Source organism: Grus americana, chromosome 5 (assembly GCF_028858705.1).
Source record: "Grus americana isolate bGruAme1 chromosome 5, bGruAme1.mat, whole genome shotgun sequence".
NCBI lineage: Eukaryota > Metazoa > Chordata > Aves > Gruiformes > Gruidae > Grus > Grus americana.
Genome location: NC_072856.1, coordinates 11,455,905 through 11,468,388, shown reverse-complemented (window position 1 = coordinate 11,468,388; position 12,484 = coordinate 11,455,905). Strand labels below are relative to the sequence as shown.

Sequence of the window (12,484 nt, the reverse complement as noted above, 5' to 3'; positions counted from 1 at the left end):
CAACTCTCTATCCCTTCCCACCACAATTTGTTGAAATTTTTTACACTATATTTAATTAGAAGTCTGAGGTCTGCACTCACCAGAAATAGAAATCAAATAATACTGATCAGTTTCACAAGAATAACTTGTTTTTACTACTAACAAAACCCCAAATCCCCAAAATGCAAGGGCTTCCAAAGTCCCTATTATGTCCATGAAAGTCACCAGTCTTCTGTATTTAAAAGCAATTCAACATATTTCAAGAGTGCTAAAATGTTTCTTTCTTCTTCTGATAGTCTAGGAGCATATGCATGTGCAACATCTGTCCGTTGAATTAGATGCACTAAATGTTTAACACACATTAAATGTTACTGAAGAAGCAAATACTGAACTCTGGCATTTGCTGACTTTGCCTCAGTATCTTCCTTGCCTTTCCTTTCTTTGTTAGAATTAAATCAGTAGGCTGTACCCTCAGCCCTTCTTTTCTAGAAAATAATCAAATTAAAATTAGTTTTTATACGGTAGAGATAAATATGATCAACTTCAGTGAGAAGACTACATCCCATGAAATTAAACTTGTTTACTTGCTTCAGTCTTATTGTAGCAGCAAATTTTAAAGTATCGATACAGCAGATGTTCTACCAAGCAGAGAGCCAAGACAAAAGTGATGCATGCCCTAGCTTTACAGCGATACAGTCTGCATACACCTGATAGCCTTGTCTACTGCTGACTTATAGGACTATATACTACTTGGAAGGAGCATCTCCATGTAGCCAGTATTAAATTCTCTAGTTTCTTAGAGTTTTGTCTCAGGAGGACATTTGAAAGTAATTATTTAATAAACTTGAAAGGAAAGAAAAACTTAGTTCATTCTAGAATCCTATTAACCATAAGTTTAGTAGTTTTCCAGAAAAATGTCATTTTCCTGAATCAACTTACACATTGGCTAGACCATTACAAACTTAGAATCTCATTTCAGCTTGAAAAATCAAACTTACTGAGCCAAGTCAATAAATAATGTTGTTCAATATGGTCAATAAATAACCAATTTAGCTCCTTTCCAAATCCATTTACAAGTAATCATGCAGACATTAAGCAGTTTTATAACTGATACCTAATGGCTACATAATAATACATTTATTAGAGTTAATAATTCCCGTTATGCTAGTAAATGGACTAGCATGGTTCATCACCATCCCTAATAGTCTCTTTATGAACTAAAAGGAAGGCTGTCAGGGAGTGACTGGTATTGCACATGAACAAGGCTTTAATGTGCTGTTTCTCATTTCTGGAGAATAATGTTCAAACACAGATGTCATGGGCCTGCCATGTCACAGGCCTGTCATGTCACGTTATGACAGATTCATTCTCCCGAATTTTGTCTGAAGAGTGCAGTGACTGCAGCAGACTGGAACATGGAGAAAACTAGAAATCTTTGAAAAACCATACAAAAATAAGGTATTATCCATACATATTATCCATCTTGAAAACTCTTTCTGCTATTGCATTTCCCATAGAAATGTGCAAGGCTAGTTTTTATCTGTCAGTTAAAGCTTTCAGGTCCTCTACATACAACTTGATAGACTTCAAGTAATTTGTTTTACAGTTGGAGTTGAATAAAAAATTGTTTCTATTCCAAGTGAGGTGCTCAGGACAGAAACTGAGCAGGAGAAAAGCGGTTCTGAAACCCCCTTTGTGTTCCTCAGGTGTAGGTGAGGCTGTGTTTCATCTTAGACCCTGGTACAGGCTTAGTTAGCCCCAGCTTATACTTTGTTTCTCAGAACCCCTTTCAAGGCCCTGGGAAACAGCTGTAGCACAGCGTACTTCAGCTACATCCTCATCTCATGCTTGGGCAATTATTTTTCTTATACTGCCATGGCTGATGTGAGCCATTACATGAGTTGCCCTCTCCAGTCTTTGGAAAACACCCATGAGCAAGGATATTTATTAAGCTGTTTCCTCTCTCTAAGGTCCCTTTTATATCACCAGAGCTGGGGATTTTGCATACAAGACTTTTCTATTTAATTTCTAGAGAATGTTCCTTGGCATTGATTATGTCAGGATGCCATTTTTCCCTTACTGCTTGCTAAAGCTTCTTGAAAAATGCTGAAACATTCTCCCCACTTAAGCTTCTTTTCATATATCACAAAGTGAAAAAAAGAGTATTTTTAAAAGAAAATTCACAAGCTTGTAGCCATTTAACCAATATATTGAATGTAAGGAATGTAGATGGGAAGATGGTTTTTTGTCTGCTATCCTCTGTTGTTTTAGCTATTCTGCATGCCAAGCAGAAGCCTGTAACAGCCCTTCATGTCATTCGTGTAGAACATCAGTGATATCCTGGACATAGGCTCACCTAGCCATGAGTGCCCACTCTGCTGCAAGCCAGAAAAGTGATTCACCATCCTCTGATGCCTTTTAGAACGACCTCTGGTGACTGTGAAGGGAATTATCATATTTTTTTACTGACAAGGCAAATAAAAGATATGAGAAAGAAACAATGCTGCATCAGTGTCAATAACAATAGAAATTACTTGCTTAATCTGCCAGTAGCCTGAGGCAGAGAATGTCACTGAAAGCTTACCTTCATAATATTGCATTTGCAGGCAAAGCCTTGTCAGTCGACAGTCTCATTTATGGTTTCATATCTCTAATCTATCACTGAAGAAAAGTTTTATTAAAAGTAACTGACAATATCATTCCCCTCCTTGTCACCATCTTAGCCTGAATCCCATTCTGTTACAGATACACTGAAATAATCTTACTGGGGATAGCATTTTCTAAGGAAAAAAACTGTACCAATGCTGCCCACACCCCTTCTCCTGCTTCACCTGTCTGGCTCTGAGTAACCATTCATAAGAACAACAACAGTAAGCCAAAATGTAGAATTTAAGGGCTGTTCCTCCCTAGCTTGAATAAGTCCCAGTGAGGGGCTATAGCACAGGGGTTAAGCACAGGCTTGCAGCTGCCTTGCTACAGGCCGTGCTCTGACCCGGACTGCTCCCCTCACTCGGCGGGACCAGGGCAGCCATGGTGCTGGCTGGCAGCACACAGCCTGGGCTCCCCGGCAATTGCCCAGATGGACTTTTGTACGGGGCTGGCCTATCTCCTCCCATCCTCATTGGCTAGGGTCGCAAATCTGAACAAAGGCTAAGAAATTCAGTGGAAAGAGATGTCCTTCATGTTCCTTCTTGCCTTGGGAAGACACGTAGGAGGAAAGGCTCCCTGTTCCTTCTTTTTTTCCAGCTAAAATGTGAATTGGATTTTTGGCTTCATAATCTTTTCCAGTCAATGTCATTAGCATAGATGAGTAAAGCAGCTTTCCTAGGGTAGGACATGGTTTTGCACTCACTACTCAAGCTAACGTGATTTTGAGCTGAATGCTAAGCTGAACTGATTTTGGTGGAAGTTCTACCTGAAGAATGAAGAATGCTGTCTAAGCTGAAGTTGAATGAGCCCTCATTTTATACATCTATTTATTTCAAGTTACCTTTTCATAAATTATCAGTGATTAAAATATCAGAAGTGCTTAAATAAAAAACACAGTCATATTAGCAAAGCACTAATAAATACAGAAAACAGCAGAATGAGGAAGAATACAAGCTGCAAGACAGACGAGGTCCTCTCCATGTCCAAAATTTGTGATGTGATATTAAGATGGTGACTTAGGTGACTAGTATTTTAAATAAAAAGACACCCTTTTTGTTTTCAAGAATAATGCTTCTTAAAGGCGATTCCAGAGTCTCTCACCAGAAATGTGTTTGAGTTGAATTAACTTTTGCTGACTTTAACAAATAGACATCAGTCACCCAAAATGTGCCCCCCAGAGAATCAAACAGCCAGTGAAACTTCAGATAGCTCTAGAATTTATGTGCTTAAAATATGCATTAAGTATTTCAAACCAATGCTAGGATGTTTTAGACCATAAAGTCTGCTTTCAGCTACTGTAGATCATTGGCTCTGCTTTACAAGAAACATTGTTTTACAGGTTTATACCTCAGCTATAAAAATGTGCTCCAGGCTAAAGCTCAGTATAAAAAGGTTTCAGCTAAAGGGTAATTTTTTTTCATTACAACTTTTTTCTACTTTGTTTAGCTATTTAAGATTAGAGGTGTCTTTAAAAAATCCCCTTCCTTCCACTGCAGGATTTTTACCAATACTGGGAGTTGATTTATACTCTAAAACCGCAGGGAAGAGAAAGGTAATCCAGATTTAAAAAAACAAAAAAACCCACAAACAAAAAACCAAACACAAAAAACCCACACAAAATCCATGAATGCTGGCACTATGAGTTTTACATGGTCAAGGTTTTAGATTTTTAAGACAATGTATTAGAACACATTTTTTTAAGAGCTGTAACTTACTGTGCACTTCAGATTGTACAAAAGGATGTAACATAACGAATGTATTATCGTTACATACTGGGAGATCTGCAACAGAGTGCTCCATCAATGCATCTCTACATATTGACAATCTGGGGTTCTTCAAGGCCTGGAAAAAAAACAGCTAAAGTTGTTTAGTCAGTCTGTTTCAGCCAATGCAAGTTTTAGAGGTTATTTGATCTTAATAAACAAATACATACCCAGGGTTAACAGTAACTATAGTCAGTGGAGAACATATGCCTCAGAGATCCTGGACATCCACAGCACATACACGGTCTGGATATAATACCATGTCCATATTCATTTAAGTGTGAAATCTTTTGGGGTCACTGTTCACTTACTGCATAGTTGTCCTAGGCATACAGGGTAGAGTTACACTTCCCAGGAACATCAGAGCTATTGCTTCTACATTTAAGATGACACAGAAAACAATTCTCGTTCCAACGGTTATATAAATAATTCAAATGCTGATCAGCTTCCCGTCCCATGAGCCTCACAAGAATATTTTATACATCTTTCAGAATCATATGGTCATAGGTGTTACAGAACAATCTACTTATAAGCCGCTATTCACATCCTCTACAATAATACTGCCCTGATGGTTACTACTAGCCCTAAAATACCTGGCAGCCCACCACACATCATCATCATCATCTAAGTATTAACTGAAAATACAGAACAGTAACTTGTTTCCATGGATCAATAACAGAGTGCTTATGCCTTCTTAGACCAGCAGCATTATGAAGACCATTATGTACATCCAATTTTGCCTAGTGTAGTCCAAAAAGAGAGACAATCAAGCCAAAACCTACCACAAAATCCTGTGGATAGTGTGCAAAGAAAATTACTTCTTTATGAAAAACTTTCTCCTGATCTGTGTGATATTAACCTGCAAAACAACACTGGTGATACTCCTTTTATTTTATAGTCATGAAGCTTTGACTTAATAATTACTAAAATTAACGTATTCAACTAAAACAATACATTTATCATTTATTAGTTGCTATCCACACATGAATGACAATAGTGGTGATTTCACAAGTGCACATGCCACATCAGCTACGACATCAGGATTTATCTGAAGCAGTTAACTTTGTCTTTGAGTGTTGAAGAATTATAGGAACAGTATTAAACGTTGAAGTCTACTGAAGTAGAAAAAAGTTGGGATTTTCAATGGCAATCTAACTTCATTCATAAGAGTGAAATTTACTGATGATTAAAACTAGAAAGAAAAGCCATTATGGAATCTTCCTGGTTTCCACCTTTTAACTCCATCACCCTGGTAGCAGCAAGCTCTTACCAGTCCCGCTCAGAGCGGTAAACCCATTATTTCTAGAAAATGTGGACGGACAATGCATGATGCAGGTTGTAACTGTTGTTCAAATGCCTTTGGTCAGAGTGCTCACTTCAATGTTTCCAGTGAAAACACTGATCATACAAGTTTCACAGATTTATGTGGGGCTGTTCCCACAAACAGTAGTGCAGGATGATACTGGGCAGAGACTTCCCCAACACGATTAAAGAAAGTTAACTCAAAAGAAGGGAGGAGTAGGAAATATTCATTTTATTTTTCATTTCTGTTCTTTCTGTACATTGTATCTGGACAAAGTTTTAACCTACCCTGTTACTAAGCCTTTTTCTGCTCAGTGAGGACATAATTTTAATCACTGGGATGAAGTTACAGTTAAGTTAAAACAGCTCAGCCCCACTATAGGTGAGAAGCATTTATCTGATGATCTGTGAGAGGGTTTTGCAAAACTGCTGCGCCCCTAACAACAGAGCTAAAATGATGAAGGTGCCCAGGCTGAAATACACACTTTCTGCTTAATTCAATTTCTAAATCTCATCAGGAATGGGATACAAGTACAGGCTCTATTTGTACTAATGTGAACAGAAACGCACACAAAAAGAAATGACTCATAGGAGAGACTCAAGGACCTAGGAGAGATTATAATACTATATCTAATTTTGGAAACACTTGATGATTTGTATCTCCTCTTTCAATGCCAACGGAAATAATGAAAGTTAATACCAGGTGCACCAATGCTTCCTGGCAGTTTTGACCTTTAAAAGAAAGAACTTGGATTTACAGATGACAAGATTCATTGCAAGCGCATCGCACAACAGTAAGCTTCTGACTTTCAGGCTCACTAAGATTTACTGGAATACCCCAGCCCTTACAGCAATATTTCAACACCCACAGGAAGGGAAGTTTTACTAACAAACATCCCTGTCTGCAATTTTTGCCAGTAATTCCTGAGACCTTTTTCCGCCTTCAAAATCATGTTAACCAACATGATGTAAATTTATAATATTTTTTCTCATAAGATTCATTAGCATTATACATTGCAAATCTAATACTAAGGCCTTTTAAATTGCACATAAACATAGTACAAATATAAGCATGAAGCAAATGTGGACCACCTGATAGTAAAGTCTAGTGCAATTAATGACTTCTGGCAAGCAAAACTAATTTAAGCACTTATCCAAGAACTTGCCTTTCTGTTGTTTCCTTTTGAATGCTCTTGCCTTACTGAAACTCACCTGAGTTACAGCTGTAGGTATTTCTGTACAAATTTATCGTATTTTGGAGACGTATGTTCTGCTCGCTCACACTACAGTAGAACTTCTACCATGCGGAAGACATACAGGTTCACAGTAGTTAAGGCCTAATTTTTAACATCTTTAACTTATAGCTAAGCATTTACATTGCAGGCATAGCCAACCAACTTTTCTGGCAACTATGCACTTTGAAGCTGTGGGGTTTACCTGTGAGAATCATAGAATCATACAATAGTTTGGGTTGGAAAGGACCTTTAAAGGTCATCTAGTCCCTGCAATGAGCAGGAACATCTTCAACTAGTTCAGGTTGCTCAAACCTGAACCTTGAATGTTTCTAGTGACAGGGCACCTATGACCTCTCTGGGCAACATGTTCCAGTGTTTCACCACCCTCATCATACAAAATTTCTTCCTTATATCTAGTCTGAATCTACCCTCTTTTAGTTTAAAACTATTACCCCTTGTGCTATCACTACAGACCCTATTAAAAAGTCTGTCCCCATATCTCTTATAAGCCCCCTTTAATAATAAGTGTTAAGAATAAACACTGGAGACATCCCATTTGTAAACTGGGACATCAGCTATCACTGTACACCTAAAGTGTGTTTGTACACCTGTAGGTGTACAGAAAAGAGCAAGCCTTTATTTGGCTATCAGTTACTACATGCACATAGACATACAGGATTCTGATTTACTTTTACAATCAATATGAACAATAAATTAGGTCTGGCCTGGATAAGCAATGCAGCATGTTGAACCAGACATCTCAGTGGCAGTTTCAGAATGTTCTCTCTCTCCTTTTTATTTTAACAGCTCTCGTTGTAGCTCTCCTTGCTTTATCTCTGGCCCATCTGGGACCTGGAGACCGAGAGATGCTTCAATTTCTGTTCTTTTCCCACAAATCCCCTGAATATCATGTTTTTTCTTGACATGTATGGCTACGATCAAAAGAAGATAGATAACAGAAGTGGAATTCCTCCTTTCTGCCTGCCCTTAAATCCCCTTTCTGGTTCCTAAAGACAAACAGTCAGACGATTACAATCAACCCGATACATTGTACTGCTGTTTCTCTGTTCTATCCTTCCTCAACATTTACCATGTATTTGATGCAGTAAATCCTGGGCACTGGCTCCTAACATCCAGAGATTAACTGAGAAGCCTGCCTTGCTTGCCTGTACCCAGAAGGCATTTCCAGCACTTCATGTCCCTGAGAGCCATTCACTGACTGTACTCTGTGATCCAATGGAAAGCTCTTCACACGTTTCCTTTGAATAGGGAGAAAACCCATTTTATTAAAAACAAAAGATTATTTAACTTTCAGTAGTGCAGTGCCACAGCAAAAAGTTTTTCTGACTTCATAATATATCACTGCAATGTTTTATTTACAACAGAATTTGTTCCAGAGATCAGTGATTAAAATTTGCTGTAGGCTAAAGAGTCATAAATTTTCAGATCTCACCCAACTAGTTTTAGGATGTTATGTACATTAAATTTTTAATTAAAAAGCAATTCAACTGCAATGTCATAACTTGAACAGTCCAGAAACTTTATGAAGTCCAGCTTGCATTCAATTACACTGAAAACAACACTCTGTGTATTTCTATATGTGTCTGAATTTGCCTCCAGTTACTCTCAAACTTCTCTTCCTGTTAAATAAATACACTCAGCCAAACCTGAAAGAAGTCCCAGAACACCATGCAGCCTCTGAACTCCCAAGTCAACAGAAGGCCTCCCAGTGACTTTAATATGCTTTAAATCAGCTCCTATAAGAGGCTGTGTTGATAGCTAACTTCTTTTCTTTGCCATAGAGTGGCCCATAGGCCTCTAACTAAAGTACTATAAAAAAACCCTAAACCAACTTTATTTTCATATTTATAAGGGATTTTTTTTCATATATTAAGGCATTTTTAAAGTAGTTCATAAATATTTTCTAAAATGCGATTTATCTGACCTTGATAACTGAGTAAATATATGTGTAACAATGTGAAACCTTTATGCCTTGGACTGCTATGGTCAATTTATGTCCAGTTATCAACTGTGAAGGAAAAATATTTCAAGACAGCACCTATCACAATGACTTGCACCGGATTTTTCTTTAAGCCTCACTTCTTTAAAACACAGATACATATGCTTAACTTCAGAAAAGCAGGCAGTATAAGGGAAGCCAGGAGTAACATTGTGTTCAGAATCAAATACATGTTTAAGCACTTTTCCAAAAAGGTAGGTCCAGTGGGACCCTATTGATATTTCCAGAAGTTATTTGGATGTCCTGCGAACGTTGTGTTCTAAAAAGAGACAAACCTCAAATTTCCTCTCCTTTATTTTCATTTCAGGCTGTCTCCCTCTGCTGATGTCACCATTAACATCAGTGGGAGTAACACAAAATTGTCGTAGTGTCAAAGATTTTCTGGACATAGTGGTGTCCTCCTGCACCTTTTTCTGTCACAACACCTCATAGTGGTTCAGCAGAAATAGTTCATACTGGTATCAGACACTTATTCAACAGAAATCTTGGTAGTAGTAAAATTTTTGAATGTTACTAAAATGCCTTAAGGTAATGTTTAGAGGGATGATGGCATGCTCAACTTGTTCCAAAACTGCAGTGTTACTCCCAGAGCATGTCATGTTTCAAAGTTCAGTGAAATATCATGAAGAGACCTGAGTTTTCAGAAGCAGTGTGCTATGTACCAATCACTCCACAGGCTTTTGAATATTAGTACTTCGTTGTAAAGACATTCAGTAGCTATTTTCTTAACTCACCTAACCATTCCTATGGAAAAACTGCAGAATAATATGGATCCAGTATCTGTTTCTGAAGCTTATCTTAAGAACTGAAGAATATGTTGGCTTCTAATCAGCAAAATATATATAAGCATGGTCCTAACACTGTCACAGAACCCTGATAATGTTTTATTGAATCAGATCTAGAGTTAATCCGAGTCAAATTTTTTTCAAGGAGTTACAATAGTGATAGTGCTATCAACAATCTTTGGGCATGTACTAAGCAGAAAGAATGTTTATTAACTTTTACTGGCAATTGGCTACGTTTGTACTATAAAAATATTCCCACAATGTTGTGGCCCCTCAGTTCTAGAACAGCAAGGAAACACTTTGATAACAATGCTTCCAGAGTAGAATAAATAATATTCGTTGTTTAATAACTTCCACTGATTAACAAATAATGGATAATACTTAATCCTGATTTGACTGCATGACAGAAAAATCTCATTGGGAACCCTGGTTTGATCTTACTCATTAAGGAGCAGAATCTGCTCTCCTTAGAGATAAATGCAAGTGTTTATTCATTGCTATGTGTCTCTGACTACAGGTAGTTGGAAAGACTAACTGTACTGTTTGCATTCAGATACAAAAAAGACACTGCTTAGTCCGAGTCAGCATATAGCTCAACTATATTTTACCCTAAAATCAGGCCTATGAAAGTAAATGAATGCCATTTTCACAACCTACTTCACCTTCCATAGCATGACGCCCAGATCCACCTCCCTTTCCCTTGTTCCATGATACTGACTGGCAAGTACAGATTGCTGCAAGTGTAGGCCACAGCACAATGTTACTCTTCTCTTTGTAGCATCTTAGAAAAACAAAAAGCTATAGCCCACAAAGATATTACTCATTTCTTTTATTGACTGAAAAGTAAGATACAAGGCAGGTACCATCCCCTGCACCACAGAGAGAAGAGACTACTAAAATATATGCAAGGATCAGTAATGAAAAAAACTAAGTAATGAAACAAGATATAAATTATGGAAAGTAAAGCTAAAAATCAATATGCTGCTTTTCTGAAAGATTGTGCTGTTTTAAAAACAGAGTAGGTTTTGCCGAATGTTTAATTAGCTATAGATTGTTAAAGAAGGATTCCAGACCATCTGGAGCCTACTCTGTAACTTGGTCTGGAAACCTCTAGCTCAAAAAAAAATCCCTGTGGGAAGGCACAAACATACATACCACAACCTCATCAGCAAATTGCTGGTATATATTTTAAATAAAAATATGCCATCTTTACCTCCTGGGAAATCTGAGATAAAAAATAAAAACCAAACATCCCAGTGAAATACTAGAAACAATTGTAGAAGCAAGGTATCATTTCTTAAAAGATCAACGTGAGAAGAGGAAGGTTTAGACCAAAAAGCCTGATGAGCAGCTGTGCCTTCTAAACATTAAAAGATGCAGTTATTCAACAATGTCAGATAATCATCATAATGATAAAGATACATCTTCTAAGCTTTTACAGGAATTTTAAAATAAGACTTACAATACTAGCAGAGGAACAGAAGCCCTCATCACATTGTGCATGTGTGTGGGGAGAATAGAGCACTGCACAGAAACTGAACAAAAGTTGTCCAAAAATAGAATTTAGAATGATGCCATAGTTAATAGCTATAAATACAGAACACATTGATGTATTCGATGTGGTCTTTAAATACAGTTTTAACCACAAGGGGAAAAAAGGCAAGTCTTGACACGCATGTTGGTCACCATCAGCAGTACAAAGAAAACTGAAATCTTTCTAGACAGTGACTAGTGAAAGATTAGGGGTTTTTTAAATTATGTTGGATTAGACTCAGAGGCTTCCTCCCTGCTTCTGTACTGGGAATGGAAGAATTAACAAGATGTATCTTAAAACCAGAAATGCAATTTATGTATGATATTTAAACTACAGTCCAGTTGGTGTAGTATCTCCAAGGGTGACCAGAAAATAGTGTTCTGGAGATGGTATAAAATGCCCTTAATAAGCAGTTGACATACAGTCTGCATAAGAGATCTTTGCTGCTAAGAATAAGAGCAGGCCTTTCCAGAGTATATTTTCTGTTTTTTAATAAAAGGTTGCACTCTAGGAATCTAAGGAATGAAGACTTAAACCATAAGTGAGCTCTTTTTGGCATTGGAAAGAAAGGAAATGAAAAAAGCTATAAAACACGAACTAACTGCCTAACTATTTAAAAAAACAACAGGCAATCTGGAAGTCAGAAATGAAAATCTATCTCTAACCTGGCCCAAGACGGAGTGATACAATCAGGCAGAAACTTCTCAGAAGATGTAACAGGCAAACCTTCCAACCTCTTCCCTCCCACCAAGGAGCACAGCTTGTGCTCACAGTGTAAGATACAAATGTGGGTACGTATTTTCTGATTTAGACTGGGGCTGTATCTGGCTCTGCACATGGTGACACAGTATTTCAAGCATGAAATACATTTCCTTATAACCCTAGGTATACTGTGAGCTACAAATGTGGTATTTAGAGTTGTTCAAGAACTGCGAAAACCGTTTTTAGTAAAACCTTTTGAAAAATACCCATTTTCACAAAGATATTAACAAAATGGTTGATAAAGCAAGATCCTTATCAAGACTCTTTCAAAGCATAACACAAATTCCAAACAACCCTGTACTACAGCAATTCACCTGCATCTAAATGACCAGTTTTAAATGGCATACAAATTATCCTTGAGGGATGAGTACGTATGAATAGAAGAATGGGGATGTACAAAGCAGAAAGTGAAAAGAGGAAGGATTCACACTATTTCTCCACCAAAACCCCATAAA

General features: G+C 37.5%; 1 protein-coding gene across 1 annotated transcript in view; it reads right to left on the bottom strand.

Moving 5' to 3' along the window:
- Nucleotides 1-12,484, bottom strand: part of GALNT18 (polypeptide N-acetylgalactosaminyltransferase 18) — a 336,920-nt gene that overhangs the window by 287,388 nt on the left and 37,048 nt on the right. The window contains exon 3 of the mRNA XM_054827877.1: nt 4,402-4,470. The gene's annotated coding sequence lies outside the window, so the exon portion shown is untranslated. The remainder of the gene's footprint in view (nt 1-4,401; nt 4,471-12,484) is intronic.